Here is a 14,507-nt window from a genome sequence, read left to right as displayed (position 1 = left end):
AAGGAGGCCTCTTCTCTTAAGTGTGAAGGGCAGTGAGCTGCTATAGATCAGGAGGCCGTGGGTTCTGCTTGCTAAATGCTCCTCTTATTTAGAGAGCTATAAAAACGCAACACCACTTTGAATATTTAACTGCTATAAATATGCTGGTAATGATAATTGCCAGGATGATGGCTGTACAATGGATAAGTCCCATCTCTGATTCTATTAAGAAAAACTTCCCTCTCCCACACATACATCCTCCCCTCTATTAGGACCTTAATCCTGTCTTCCACTGCCCATCCATTTACAATTCCCCCTCGTTCTGGCCAAACGCACACTTTCCCCAGTACAACAAGGGTTCTGCTGTCATTTTAATAAGACCTTTAAATATCCTGTATTAAAAAAAAAATAAAAAATGATGCCTTGCAGCTCAACCACTTCAAGGTAACCACCTATGGAGGGAGAAGCAAGGTCACCATTCTAACCTCCCAAGCCTACGCAGAAGCGTGGTAGGCAATCAGAAAGGGGACAGGATGACACATTCAGTTCCTGCCTGAAAACATCTGAAGGTGGAGATATATATATATATATATATATATATATATATTACATGAAAAAATCACTAGAATTAAAGAAGACACAGAAAACAGCCTCTTTGATCTTATGCCATAGCTCACCATGGGATGGTCCACTTACTACCAAGCGGATCGTCAAAACCCCTAGAATCAAAACCCCAGGAGTGTTGACATCTAACCCCAATGGATTTCATCTACAAAGCATTTATCAGCTACATCCCCGGGCCTTGCACAATACAAAGCAGCTCTTGCATGATCAAAACCTATAGGCCAGTTCACCAATCACTGTCCCCAAATCTCTTTCATATGGGTGAGGGTGGGGAAATGGGCCCCCACTCACAATGCAGGTGAGATAACATGTGGCACACAGAAACATAAGAAGATCAGAATGAAGGCTCATCTAGTCTGGCATTCTGCTCCCCACAGCAGCCAACTGGAGCCCGCTCCTCATTTTAATGCCCTTGTAATATATGCATGGAAATATAAATTTTGGCATTTGAGTTGCAGAATGTTATCCAGGTAAGTTAGAGTTGATGGAATGTTGGTGCATCATGAGGGAAAGGTGGGTGTCACAAATGGATTGTCCGTTTCCTTCACAATCAACACCACAATAGACAAAGCTTCAGGCTAATATGACTTTATTTTGCTAGAGCCTAGTTTCTCTACAAATGCAGATTCAAGGAAAACTCTCAGGCTTCCCCCCAGGCTCTAATCTAAGCAGAGGAGATGAACCAGAGGGAGGGAAAGTTGCCAGCAGTTTGGGGTATGAACCTCCTGGCCAAGCTAGCTTCACAGTGAAGTCCCTCCCTTGGGGTGGCTCTCTCCTATGTTGGCTTCCAAGAGTTGCTATCTGGGCAGAGCATCTGAGCCCTGCCCCTAATGTATCCTGCTTTACATCTTGCCCTTGCATCTGTCAAGTCATGCCCCTCTTCCTCCTCCTCCTTGGAAACTTGCATTCTCACGGGGTGGAGGAAGGACTCTCTTCCAGCATCTAGGCACTCTAGCGAGGTCCCTTCCCTGGCCTCTGATCTAGCTGCTGCTCCAACTCAGATTCAGAATCAGAGCTGTCATACATCTCAAGGCACTTAGACTCATCCCTGACAGTGGGATGGGCTTGTGAGTGACTGGAATTCTAAGGGGTTTAAAAAGAGAGACTTGACAGTTGAACAGTCAGAGAGGGTTTAGTTAATGTACATCTAGTAAGATTGGTTTGGGTGATGGGTTTAGAAGAGTTAGGCAGGCAGGTTCAGAATACATATACATTGATTAAATAATAACCTTTATAACTTCCTTGTAAATAATGAAATTGTTTTATTGTTTACATAATTCTATTTGTCAGCTTGATTTGTTAATGCTACCAGATTAGAAAAATCTATTTTCCTGTTACTGCTTCTGTATCAGTTGAAGGAAACCAGTTAACCTAGTGGGTGTCTCCTTGAGACAAGGTGAAAGGGCTGAAGCTCTGGGATTCAGTGAGGGCAACTGGCCAAAGCTGAGACAGATGACCTGGGGTTATTTTTCAGTTTCAAGAGTGTGGAGATGGGAGGGAGAATAGCTCAGAGTCAGGAACATCACAACCCTCCAAGCTGGTGGACATTGACACATCCCGTGGCAGTGAACTCCATAAAACTGTTAAGCATTATGTGAAGAAGTGGTAGTGCTGAACCCATCTGGACTTGGCAATGGGCTAGATGAGGGCCAGTAAACTGAAGCTGAATTGGTTGATTGACTGACTATATTTTTAAACCAGCAGCAAAGAATCAAACCATTCTAGCATGTAAAACCAAATTAAAACCAGCAGCAGAATAGGAGATTTCCTACATGAGACTGTTGCTTCACTGTATCTACTTTTGGTTTCATCACAGAATTGAGATCCAAACTCTACATGAGGTTTTCCTTTCCTGCTTTTCTATTACATAACCTCTAGGTGATGGTGTGCTATAGCAGAATAACGCAATTACGCAAGTAGGAAAGTACATTTTCTTTTGCTTCCACAAATACTCAATTTTCCCTGCTCTAAATCCCCCCATGAAAATCCTGTTAAAAAACAGAAGCAAAACTGGAGGGTCATGACCCATAAACAACCCTGAGTAAGGAATGGTGAGTGCACAAGAAATGCCTCATGGAGAAAAGCTCTAAAGTACTAAGAGCACTAAAAAACAGTTCCTAACTCTGACAAGACAGCGGCACTGGTTCCCAGGTCTGGGAAGTTGCTGTATTCCCTGTTCTGGATTGGATCATGCTCCCCCAAATGAGCCGATGAACAGCTTGTGGTTGCTCCTTGACCCAACACGGTGGCCACAGTGGCTTGGAGCACCTTTTATCGACTTTGCCTGGCTCATCATCTTCCTCTCCTGGAAGGTCCTTGTAATGGTTTCGCACAATCATTATCCATTGGAGCAAGATGCATAAACAGAAGCTTCTGGGTAACATTTTTAGGCACTGAGTCTAGCGGAGTCAGTAAACATTATGGTCAGAAAGTGACAATTCAACAAACCCCCTTTTCCTGCGTATATCTCCTTAGGCTCAGCACATCACCACAAAGCCGTTTTTAAAACTTTTCTCTCTCATTAAAAAAGGAATCCTCTTACATTGGGGCTCGCTTTGTGCAAAGAGCTTTCTACAGTGGAGTGCAAGGAGGCAGATGCATGCACAGTTTTGATTGCACTCAAAATGTTCTCTGGGCAAAAGAAGGTGAATGGGGAAAAAAGATTATTTCACTTGCATCTCTGGCAGAGCTAGGGGGCGGGGGGAGCGGAAAAGGGAAAGAAGGCAAGCAGCATATTCTGAGGCAAACCAGAGAAATGCCATTTATGGCCCAAAGGGTACATGTGCTTCTTTTCTCCAGTCTGCTGCAGAGATAAAAGTGAAATAGATAACTTACTGGGGAGACTATGAGTATGTATAAACTTACCCAGCAAGTGCAGAGGGCAAGGAATCCTAACTCAAGGAATGAAATTATGGGACCATAATTATGGGAATCCTAACTCAAGGAATGAAATTATGGGACCATGTTTTCCATTCCATATGCTGAAGCATTTCAAACTTTTGATAAAATTCCAACCAAGTACAGTTGCCTATATTTTTTTCTGATTAATGCATACACAGAAAATGACATACACTTCCCCCCAGTCCTTTTATATATTGTATGACTTGTATTATTATTTTCCATTAGGTATTGAGCTTGTACTTAAGCTGTTTTATTGTAGATGTTCCATATGCGTATCAGTTAAAGACTAAGATTTATAATTAGTGAGTTCCTTTGTTTCTTTAGTGATTTCAGTTTATTCTTATGTACGTTTTGTTGCCTTTATTTTGTTAACCTTCTTTCAAAATAAAATAAAATTCCATGCTACAAAAAAGATTATTTTTCCCTTTCTTATCACAAGAGCATTTTGATTTATTTAAGAGCAGCTTTTTGTTTGCATTTCGCAAATCCTCTGGAACACATGGAGGGAGCAATCCTATGGCCACTAGACAGCGGCTAGACAGCCATAGGATATCCTGTTTTCCGGGAACCGACCTCAGATCCCATGCTCCAAGGTCGGTTCCCGGAGAACCAACCTCCCCTCTCTTCCACGCTGCCTCCAAGGCAGCATGAAACAACCCCATCCTTCACGCTCGCAAGAGGAGTGCGGAGCAGCCAAAAAGGGGCGTGTCTGGGGGCGTTCTGGGCAGGGAGGGCGGAAATGCCCGTATGACACATCCAATGTGTCGTACAGCAGCCTCCTCCCCTGCTCCGCCCTCCCGTGGCTAGACAGCTGCAATTGGCTGTCTGGCCGAAAATGCAGGGTGGGAGAAGCACGGAGGGAACAATCCCCTCCGTGCTTCTCCTGCCCTGCTTTGGATAGGCGGTTGCCTCCATGTTCCGAGGCGGCCGCCTATCTGGATAGGATTGTGCCCTAAGTGTAGGAAAGTCCCTCCTTGGCTTAGCCAATTGGCATGTTGGATTTCAGCAGAAATGGATGAGTGGTCCGTGATGTAACCCACAAGCCCTGGAGAGCAACATTCGGTGCTTCTAGCATGGTTGGTCTAGGACACTTCCATGTTCCTTCATGGTGCTTCATGCCCCCTTTGCATGCCCCCCCCCCAATAGTTTTGGACTTCTGCAAACCTGTGGTTCTCCTGAGCATGCCTCTCATTCCCGAGACTGTGACCCCATTTTGGCACCATTTCTGTTGGCGCGGGAGCACCAAGTTCACTACTAGAAGGGAGGTTTGTATTTGATGGGTTTTAGGCTCTCAGGGAAGCATGTACAGAATTGTAACCTTGGTCTATTAACTGCATTTTATATTATTTCCCCTTTTAATGTATATGTTGCTTTGAACTTATTCCTTCAGGACAATGACCAGTACTTTTAGCACTGCTACTACTAACACAGTGATCACACTTACTAGAGTTGAAAACTTTGCGATGTGATAAAATGTTGGTTGGCATGTCAGACAATCCAAGAAGGATGCACATAGCTATGCACAAGCAGGACCACATGTGGGTTTTTAAGGGTTCATGAGCACACTCTTGTGCTTGTAGAATAATGAACTTCATAGCGGCCTGCAACAAAAAATTAGAAGCTACATTAGGGAGAATATGGGTAGGATGCTCCATTTAAGAAAGAATTATTTGTGATGGTGAATCTTTTAATTGGAGTTGTGGCAGAAGTTAGACACACACACACACACACACACACAGAGAGAGAGAGAGAGAGAGAGAGAGAGAGATTGATTTCAAAGCCAGAAACCTGTGTTTGATTAACAGTTTAACACCAGGTGGTATCCAATTAGCAGAACTGGACAACAGCGTTGCTAGGATAAAATGCCAAAATCTTAAGACGGGTGGGAAAGAATGGAGAGCAGCAACATATATCCCGCTTGCTGACTGTAAAAGGTCGATTCCCAAGAGGTTAGACCCACAGTGGCAGAGACAGCAGAATGGAGGCTGCCCAAGGCCAACAACAAACACCAATGAGACAAATTGCAAAATGTAACTTTTCAGGAGGGGAAGGCACTCAAATGTCCCTGGCTGCAAAAACTTAGCCTTAAGAAAACACGTGTTTCTCCATCCCCCCCCCAAAAGGATGTGAAAGACAGACAGATATTAGAAGCTGAACTCTTGCCTACATAAGCCCTAGTCCTCCAATTCCTTTATGCCAGCCTAACCCAACCTGGTTGCCACCAGTTGTGCTGGACTGCAACTCTCATCCTACAGTCCAATGCATCTTGAGGGCAGGGCTGGTGTCAAGGTTAGGCATAGTTGGGCACCTGCCAAGGCCCCCGCCCCCAGCAGGGGCCTACTGACAAGACACACACCCCTGAACCTCCTCTCCTCTTCACCATTGCAACCTGTATGTTCCCCTGCCTCTTGCTCTGGCCCAGACAACGGTGGTGGTGAGAAGGAGGAGCAGGAGACGCCATGGCCTCCTTGCTCCCTGGCTCTCTGCCTGCCAAGCAAGCAAGTGGGAGCAATGATGGGAAAGAGGAAGAGGAGCAAGAACAGCTGATGACAATGGTGGTGAGAAGGTAGACTCACTGAGGGATTCCAGTCTGACATTCTAACCTAGCCTTCTCAACCAGGTGCCTTCCACATATGTTGGACTACAACTCCCATCAAGGGCAGCCAGCATGGCCTCAGCCCATGCTAGTCAGGAATGATGGGAGTTGTACTCCCACACATCTGGAGGCCACCAGCTTGGGGTTGCTGCTCTTGCCATGACCCTACACTGTCAGGCTGTGTTACCTGTGTGTCTTTCACCTCCACTCACCTGGGAGCTTCTGGGGGTTGACTACTCTTCCTGCTGCTGTGAGCATCCCATCACAGCCACAGCCTCCTCCTGTCCCTTCCTTGAGCTCTTTTTGGGCTCAGTTCAGCTGCCTTCTCCCCTCCTCTTCCAGTGCAACAAAGCTCATTGCCACAGCAATTTCCCCATTGTACCTACCAGAGAAGCAGGAAATTATCAGGATTGTACACAGCCCCACAGCCCCAGTTTCCTAGTCAAAAGCAGCAGGGACTCCACAAAGGACATGGTCAAGTTGGAAAAAGTGCATAAAGAAAGGCAACTAAAATTATCATAGGGCTGGAGCAACTCCCCTATGAGGAAACTTTACAACGTCTGAGACTGTTTAGCTCAGAAGAAAGGTGAATATGGGAGACATGAAAGAAGTATATACAATTATGCATGATGTGGAGATAGTGGAGAGGGAGACATTTTTCTCCCTCTCTCATAATACTAGCATCCAATGGGGTCATCCCATGAAGCTGATTGGTGGGGATTCAGGGCAGATCAAAGGAAGGACTTCTTCACACATCGCTTGTAGCCATCACTTCCACAAGATGTAGTGATGGCCACCAACTTGGATGGCTTTAAAAGGGGATTGGGCAAATTCATAGAGGAGAAGGCTATCAATGGCTACTAGTCCTAATGGCTATCTGCTACCTCCAGTATCAGAGGAAGTGTGCAGAGGCACTGTTGCCCAGGGAATGTGGGTGGAAGTGTGCTGTTGCACTCATGTCCTGCTTGTGGCTTCCCATGGGCAGCTGGTTGGCCACTGTATGACCAGAATGCTGGACTAGATGGATCCTCGGTCTGATCCAGCAAAATGCTTCTTATGTTCTTATGAGGGGTGTGTCAACCTAGATTTTCAGATCTAGTGGTTGCCTTCTACTGGGTTCCTATGGAGTAAGAGTGAACTGAGCCTGGGAAAGGGGCTGAAAATGTCAAGGCATTCAGTGAGAACACCACAAGTGAACCTAGAAAGCTACCTTATACTATGTCAGAGGCCATTGATCTATCTTACCTAGGGATGTCGGAGAATTTCTCCACGAATCTCCGAGAGGCCGAATGCCAATGCATTCGGCCCCCCGAAATTGGTGGAGAAATGGTCCGCCACACCCCCCACCACCCCCCAGGATGGGACTTACCTTGGTCGAATGTCCCTGGCGGTGGCGGCTCCCGGCGGCGGTTCAGCGGCGGCCGGTCTTCTGACTGGCTGCCGCCGCCATTTCCAAGTGTAAAACAACAACAACAACAACAAACGTGATAGGCTACATAAAGATTTACGCTATTTGCGTTGCCCTTATTTTCGCTGTAGTCTACGTAAATGTCTACGTAGACTACACGTGCCCAAATAAGGAATGCAAATGGTGGCGCCCATGGGCGCCGCCGCCATTTGCGTACACGCTTTTTTTTTTCCCCCAAAGTCAGCCGTGAGAGGCTACGTAAACATTTACGTAGCCTATCATGGCTGACTGCAGGGACGCAAACGGCAGCGGCTATGGCTGCCGCCATTTGCGACCCGGCAGGAGAACAGGATTCATGGCTGGAGGGACGGGGCGCCTCCCCCCCAGCCAGAATTTCAGGGGAGGAACGGAGCGCCTCCCCCCCACCGTGAAGCAAGCTGTGGGACCAGGTAAGGGACTTTCATCCATCCCTAATCTTACCCAATATCTTCTACTCTGACTGGCAGCAGTTCTCCAGGGTCTCAGGTCTTTCCCATTGCCTCCTACCTTGTCCTTTTTTAACTGGAGATGCTGGGAATTAAACCCAGAATATTCTGCATGCAAGCCGAATGTTTTGCCATGCGTTACAGCCACTCCCCCAGATGTAAGGGGAGGAGTAGAACAGGGTCATGGGAAATTATACAGTAGGCCAGAGACAGACTGCAAAATGTCAGTTGCCATGATTGTCATACATAATCACAGAAGAAAACTCCCAAACCTCTGCCTATGTCAGTGGTGGGCAACACCCTATGGCACATTTGGATTTACCAGCAGATTTGTTCTTTGCAGTAAGCTCTTACATTACACAATAGATCCTTTTTAATAAAAAAAAAACAGGTCGGGGTTATTATTATTGGTGCGTGTGTGGGTATGTTTGCAATTTGGAACCTTTCCACTTCTAAATTCAGACATTTATTACTGCCGTGAATTATGTTCATTATCTCACTTGCCAAGAAGAGGGGGAAGGGGGGCTCCTTGCCATATTTCACAAAGCATTTTTGCCCTCCAGTCTCCTCCTTGAGAAAGCTCCTGCCTTGAATGCCCAGCTGTTTCCACTTATCTACTGTTAGCACACTAAGGGCTGCCTCAGGCTAAAAAGGCCCTTGGCTCAGGGAGCCTGTTTCGTTCTACACCTGGATCTCATCTGAATACCTGAAATTCTCCAAGGTGCTCAAAAGCAGATCATTAACTTGTGAAGTGATGCCTACATATTGAGCAAGCACATCACAACACAGAGGAAAGTGGGGATTCGCTCAGTCTCTGGCACAGTAGGGTTTAACTTTCTTCCTTCAGCATCTCATTTACAGAAATGGGTGTACAAAAGCCCTTTGCACAGGAAACGTTCTACATGACAGACCTAAATTGTGGGGCTTTCGCCATCATTGATGCAGCTCTTTGCCACCTGCTCATCTTCTTAGAACAGCCTTCCCCAACCTGGTACCTTCCAGATGTTGGACTACCACTGCTATCATCCCCTACAACTCCCAAACATAAAAGCAAAAAGCAAAAACTTTTATTTTGTGTCTATAGGACTCCTCAATGTCTCTTTAATAAGGGTTTCTCTAAGTCAGCTAATTGTTGGAGGTGCAGCACAGCTAATGCTTCTTTTAATCATATGTTTGGGCAATGCCCAGTAGTTGCCCCTTTGGGTGAGAAGGTCATTATGCAGATAAATGTTGTATTGGAACACTTCTTAATATTTACTGATGTATGTGCACTTTTAAATGATCTACCTGCTTCCTGGAAGTGAATGCATGGTCGGCAGAAATGGATTCTCCAGGCCCTTTTGACAGCTGGAAGGATATACGCTCACCTCCTAAAATGCGATGGATTGAAGACCTTACAATGCTTTCAACATTTGAACGGGTGGTGTATAGATGACAACACCTGTGAATGGATACTTATTTGATATTTGATTTGCTTTTGTTGAAGTTTATGTATAGTTCTTAGAAACCTGTATTTTCATATACGTATGCATTTCATATGTATGCACTGATATTATCTCCTTTAAAAAAAAAAAAACCCTCTCATACATAGTCCAACACATGTGGAGGGTACCAGGTTGGGGAACACTGTCTTAGAACTTGCAAAGTGGGGGGGGGGGCAGAACGCAAGGCAGGTGCAAACAAAAATCCAACAGGTGCTGGAGACAAATGTATTGATTCAAGGGGTATACATCTCAGTGAGCTTTGAGCAATGAACTCTTAATCAGGGGACTGTCAGAAAAAAAATAGCTCATATCTACAGCTGATGGTAGCTTATCATTATATTTCTAGTTTAAAAAAAATGTAATCTGCTTTTCCACTAAATGGTGTCCAGGAGGACCTGGAGGAGTAACTCCTTCTGGGGATAGGCATCTAAAAAAATGGCAATGGATGTGAGCTATTTCTTTTCCTGACAGTCCCCAGATGTAGTCCTTATTGTGTGAAATGTGCTGGAATTTCTACCAATTGGATCAATACATTTTTCTCCTGCATCTGTTGGATTGTTACCATCTGTTGAGCTTCTGCCTGGCATACAGCTATTAACAGCACAGAAGCCCTACCTTCCAAATGCTGGCAGGGGAAATGCACGCCCAGCACTCTGCCCTAGGGGAGATAGAAATACTCCATCCTGCATGCAGAACCACCAAGAGAGGAAAGTGCTGGAGCCAACCTCCTAGAACTGGTCAGATCACAACCTGGAAAACTCCAAAAATTTCTAAGGCAGAGGGAAAGAAAATAGCTCATGCAGCTCCTGATCCATTCCTCTACCAGTCCGTTCAACCATCCTCCTCCTTTGCCACTGCAAGTAAAACTCCTTTTTAAAACAAATTGCCATTGCATCCATGCACTTAACAGCAGCCTGACACACTGAATTTAAAGACCCTAAGATTTCTCCGTCAGCTAATCTCCATACTAGAGGAAGAGGAGGAGGAAGATTGATGATGATTTCGCATGTTTCAAAAGCACCAATGCAGGGCCAATAAAAATACTGCCAATCCCATCAGCAAGCAGGACTCGGGGGGGGGGGCAGGGGAGATCTTCATGACAACAGAATGAGAAGTGCACTGGAGTATTACCCAGATTTTCATGGAATCGGCTTTGGTCCGTCAGGGACACACAAAACAAGATAAGCCAAGTGTACTGTATCTTTAAAATCTGGTTTTCAGGGGTCACACAGTAATTGAAAGAAACATACTTCCATGTGGGGTGGGGGGAGTAGAACTGAACATCATCAAACTGGCAGGGGCTGCTCAACCAATGAGAGAGGTTTGTTTCCTGTTCCTGTCCAGGCTCCCCCCTGCTACTACATTATTATGAATGGAGAGCAACTAATTTTCCCCACGTGTGCAGATTTCCCCGAAGAAACCAAAATCTGAAAGCTCCCCGAGCCCCCCCCAATCCCAATTTTGCCCCATTCCAGCAATCTACTGCAGAGTTGCTGCTCTCACTTTATTTTCCCCCATGTGTACATTTTTGCCTTGAGAAGCCAAAATCCCCAATTCTCAAGTGCAGCACCTGAATGCCCCCCTCCCTGAGAGCAGCTCAGCCCCTCACTTCTGCCCCATTCCAGCATTCTGCCCCAGAGTTATTGCTTCCCCCCACCCCTTTTCTCCCTTTCCCTGCTTGAAATGAGAAGTTCCTGTAAACCTGAAAGATTGTTACTGTGATAAAGTGGAGAAGGGACTTTACATAACAGAGAAACGACTTTCCATCAGAGAAACTACAGAACCTCAAAGAAGCACAACATTGCAATAGCGATTTAAAAGAGCATTGGAGAAGCAAAAGAGTGCTTTAGGGCGAGTTACTGAAGTTAGTTTTAAACCCTTTCACTGCAGGGAAGTGAGATGTTTGTCTTACTTCTGAGTAAACATGCACAGAAGTGGGGGATATGTTAAAGATTAAAAGCAGGCTACGTAAGGTGAATGAGTGTCCCCACTACTGCTACTGTGAGGGGTCGCTGCTGCACTCCTGGGGATTCTTCTCAATGGGAAAAACTACTTCTATTGGGGAAACAAGAGGGAATGGGGTCCCCCATGACCACATCACTGCCAAGTCACACAGGCAAGCCCAGGATTTAATGCAAAGGGGACATGGCACACCATGGTAAAACCACCAGGGAGCCACTTTCAGTTTAAAAAAAAATCAGAGTAAAAGGAGTTTCAGAAAATGCAGCTTTTCAAGAGGGAAGCAGCTGGTTGGCAGCAGATTGGTGACGACATCATCTGTCATGAAGGAACTCAGACTGCTCTAACTTCACACTAAATTTTTCATGAAGACAATCCCTAGTTTCCTCCCCTGCTCCCACTGAAAGCAAGTGAGAAGAACAGTTGAAGGGACTAGCAGAGGAGTGGGATGAGAGGCACAGGGACTGCATCTTTTCCTGCCACCTGAGAACTTTAAAGGTATAAACAGGTTCTCCGGGTTGTAGTCTGGCAACCTGCTATCACTTTGGCCACACAGCTCTGTGTTCGGACTCTTGCAGATAACAATCCAGGGAGCCCACCACTTGAGAGCAGGGAGAAAATCATAGTTGCCGAATTCTATTCCTGGAATATTTGATCAAAGCCATAACAGTTCCGTGTCATTTTTCCTGGAGCTCAGAGGCAGGAAGGTATTATGGGGCTGAACATTATCCACATTGCTCCTGAAGGACGGATATAAAGCAATGTATTGCTGAAGTTGGTGGGTTTGTAATTACTACTGCATCTGCAATCTGCTGATGGGATGTTGCAGAGTCTAGAATTCTAGCAGGGCGCAGAAGGAAAGGGGGGAAATCATCAAATTATAGCTCTCCAGCACAATATTTTAGGAAAAAATATAGCATGCACGGATCATCCTTTGGGTGAAGTTATGTTAAGCGGATGGAAATTAAGGATGTTTCAGGAAGAGGGGGGGGATAAACTTCAGTATAATTTGATGGAAGACTTTAATTAATTCAAAGTGCCCAAGAAAGAAGAGCATTTAGGAGGATTGCATTTTGAGGGGGATCTCATCAAAGTGAAATCCTGTTTGCATGAGCCTTTGGAGTTGTTATGTTCTCAGTACATCAGTTCAGGAGCTAAAAAGGATTGCATAAATTATTGCCCCTGGACTCCCAAGAAACCAAATTCTGCTTGAGAGGCAGGCAGTTTCTCTCCCCAGCCGACTGCCCCACAGGCCACAACTGTTAATGGAGCAGGAAAAAAAAGATTCCAAATTAAAAACTATTTCCATTCTCAACAAGTGTAAAGGAGATCAGGATGAAATATTCAGTTACCTGCTTAGGAGGTCTGGCATTGTTGTAGGATGCACTAACCAACCTCATCTTAGTAGGAGTTCCTCTTAGGAAGGGGTGGTGTACCTCTTTCAGCCTGAAGGCCAAGTTCCATTCAGAGAAGCCTGGGGGGGGTGGTTGCATTCATTTGGTGGGTGGGGCCAAAGGAAAAAGGGGCAGGGCCTAAAATATCAGCATATTGTAGCTTAAAGCAATTACTGCCAGTCATTAAGCCTTCGCAGAGGCATTTCCTCCTTTAAGAATGGGGAGGGGGGGAACTACACAAAAGCTGGGGAAAACAAACAATCAATGGTTGAGGAAAGGGGTGGGGTCAGGGAAAGGGGTGTGGCCAGAGGGACAGTTTTGGCCCCTGGGCGTGAGGTTGTGTGCTCCGGCTCTTAGCGGTGATTTACCCTTGCTTTCAATGTTCAGGGGCTCACAGTGTGGATTTGGGGACTTTTGAAGCCCTTATAGCTGGGTCTAGGGCATCTGAACAACTGCCTGACAATTAAAGTGCCACGCCAAAAAACTTCTCCATGTATCCCCCACCCCACCCTTCAGAAGTGAGGCAGCTGGTGACAGGGGAGGGGCCTTTTTTTAATGGCGGCACCCTGTTCGTCGAATGCTCTCCCAAGGGAGACTTGCCTGGCATCCTTATTACTACATTTTAGGTGCCAGGTCAGGACTTTTTTGCTTGCCTGGGCATTTTAGTAACTGGATTTTATTGAACAATGACCATTGACTTTTATACTGAATATTTATAATTTGGTGTTCAATTGGATATTGGTTTTTATGATCTCTGCATCTTTGTTGTTTAATCTTTGCTGCTTTTATCCTGCTGTTTTTATTCCCTTGCTGTGCACATATTTCAATTGATATATTCAAACCTATATAGCTACATCTTTTACCTTTTCCTCAGTTTTGTTTTATTGACATTTTACAATAAAAACGCATTAAAAACACACACGCACACAATTTGCAAAATTGAATCCAGAGGGTTTCTCTCCCAGTGGAGGGATACATAAGAATGAAGGAGTGCCTATCTCTTTGGCCTACAGGAGGGACCCTACCGATGGAACCCTCTATGAATATACTGGAAAATTTTAACATCAAAGTCGAAAGTCTGCAAATCACAGAATTCATTCAGAAAACTAGGCAAAGTTGGTCTGCTATCATTCAGCACTTTGCCCATCTTTGAGCAAACTGAAAGCACAGAAGTCATTTTTGGAAACCCAAGGGACATCAGGATGAAAGCCCACTGTTGCTATCCAGAAAATGTGACTCTCTGAAGTGATTGCAGTGTATTGCTGTCTACCTGAGTGAACCTCAGAAGTAAAACCTTCAACAGAAAGATTGCTCTTGAAGTGTGGGTGGATGGGGAACTCATTTGTTCAGACCTTACTTTGTTTCTGAAAGTCTGAACAAATGAGTCTTCCCCCATCCACGCACCCTTCAAGAGCAATCTTCCTGTTGAAGGTTTTAGAATCATAGAATAGTAGGGTTGGAAGGGGCCTACAAGGCCATCGAGTCCAACCCCCTGCTCAATGCAGGAATCCAAGTCAGAGCATCCCCAACAGGTGGCTGTCCAGCCTCGTCTTGAATGCCTCCAGCATGGGAGAGCCCACTGCTTCCCTAGGTAAGTGGTTCAATTGTCATATTGCTCTAACAGTCAGGTTTTCCGGATGTTCAGCCGGAATCTGGCGTCCTGTAACTTGAGCCCAT

At 45.4% G+C, this 14,507-nt stretch overlaps 1 protein-coding gene across 1 annotated transcript in view; it reads right to left on the bottom strand.

Moving 5' to 3' along the window:
- Positions 1 to 8,103, bottom strand: part of GRIK4 (glutamate ionotropic receptor kainate type subunit 4) — a 445,828-nt gene extending 437,725 nt beyond the window's left edge. The window contains exons 1-3 of the mRNA XM_084807214.1: positions 7,989 to 8,103; positions 6,313 to 6,482; positions 4,949 to 5,105 (exon numbers count right to left, since the gene is read on the bottom strand). The gene's annotated coding sequence lies outside the window, so the exon portion shown is untranslated. The remainder of the gene's footprint in view (positions 1 to 4,948; positions 5,106 to 6,312; positions 6,483 to 7,988) is intronic.
- Between the last annotated feature and the right edge of the window lie 6,404 nt (positions 8,104 to 14,507).

Source organism: Heloderma suspectum, chromosome 6 (assembly GCF_057233095.1).
Source record: "Heloderma suspectum isolate Gila_16-S chromosome 6, 16-S_ref, whole genome shotgun sequence".
NCBI classification, from domain to species: domain Eukaryota; kingdom Metazoa; phylum Chordata; class Lepidosauria; order Squamata; family Helodermatidae; genus Heloderma; species Heloderma suspectum.
Note: the sequence above shows the minus strand (reverse complement) of the source record. Positions and strands in the feature narration are given on the sequence as shown.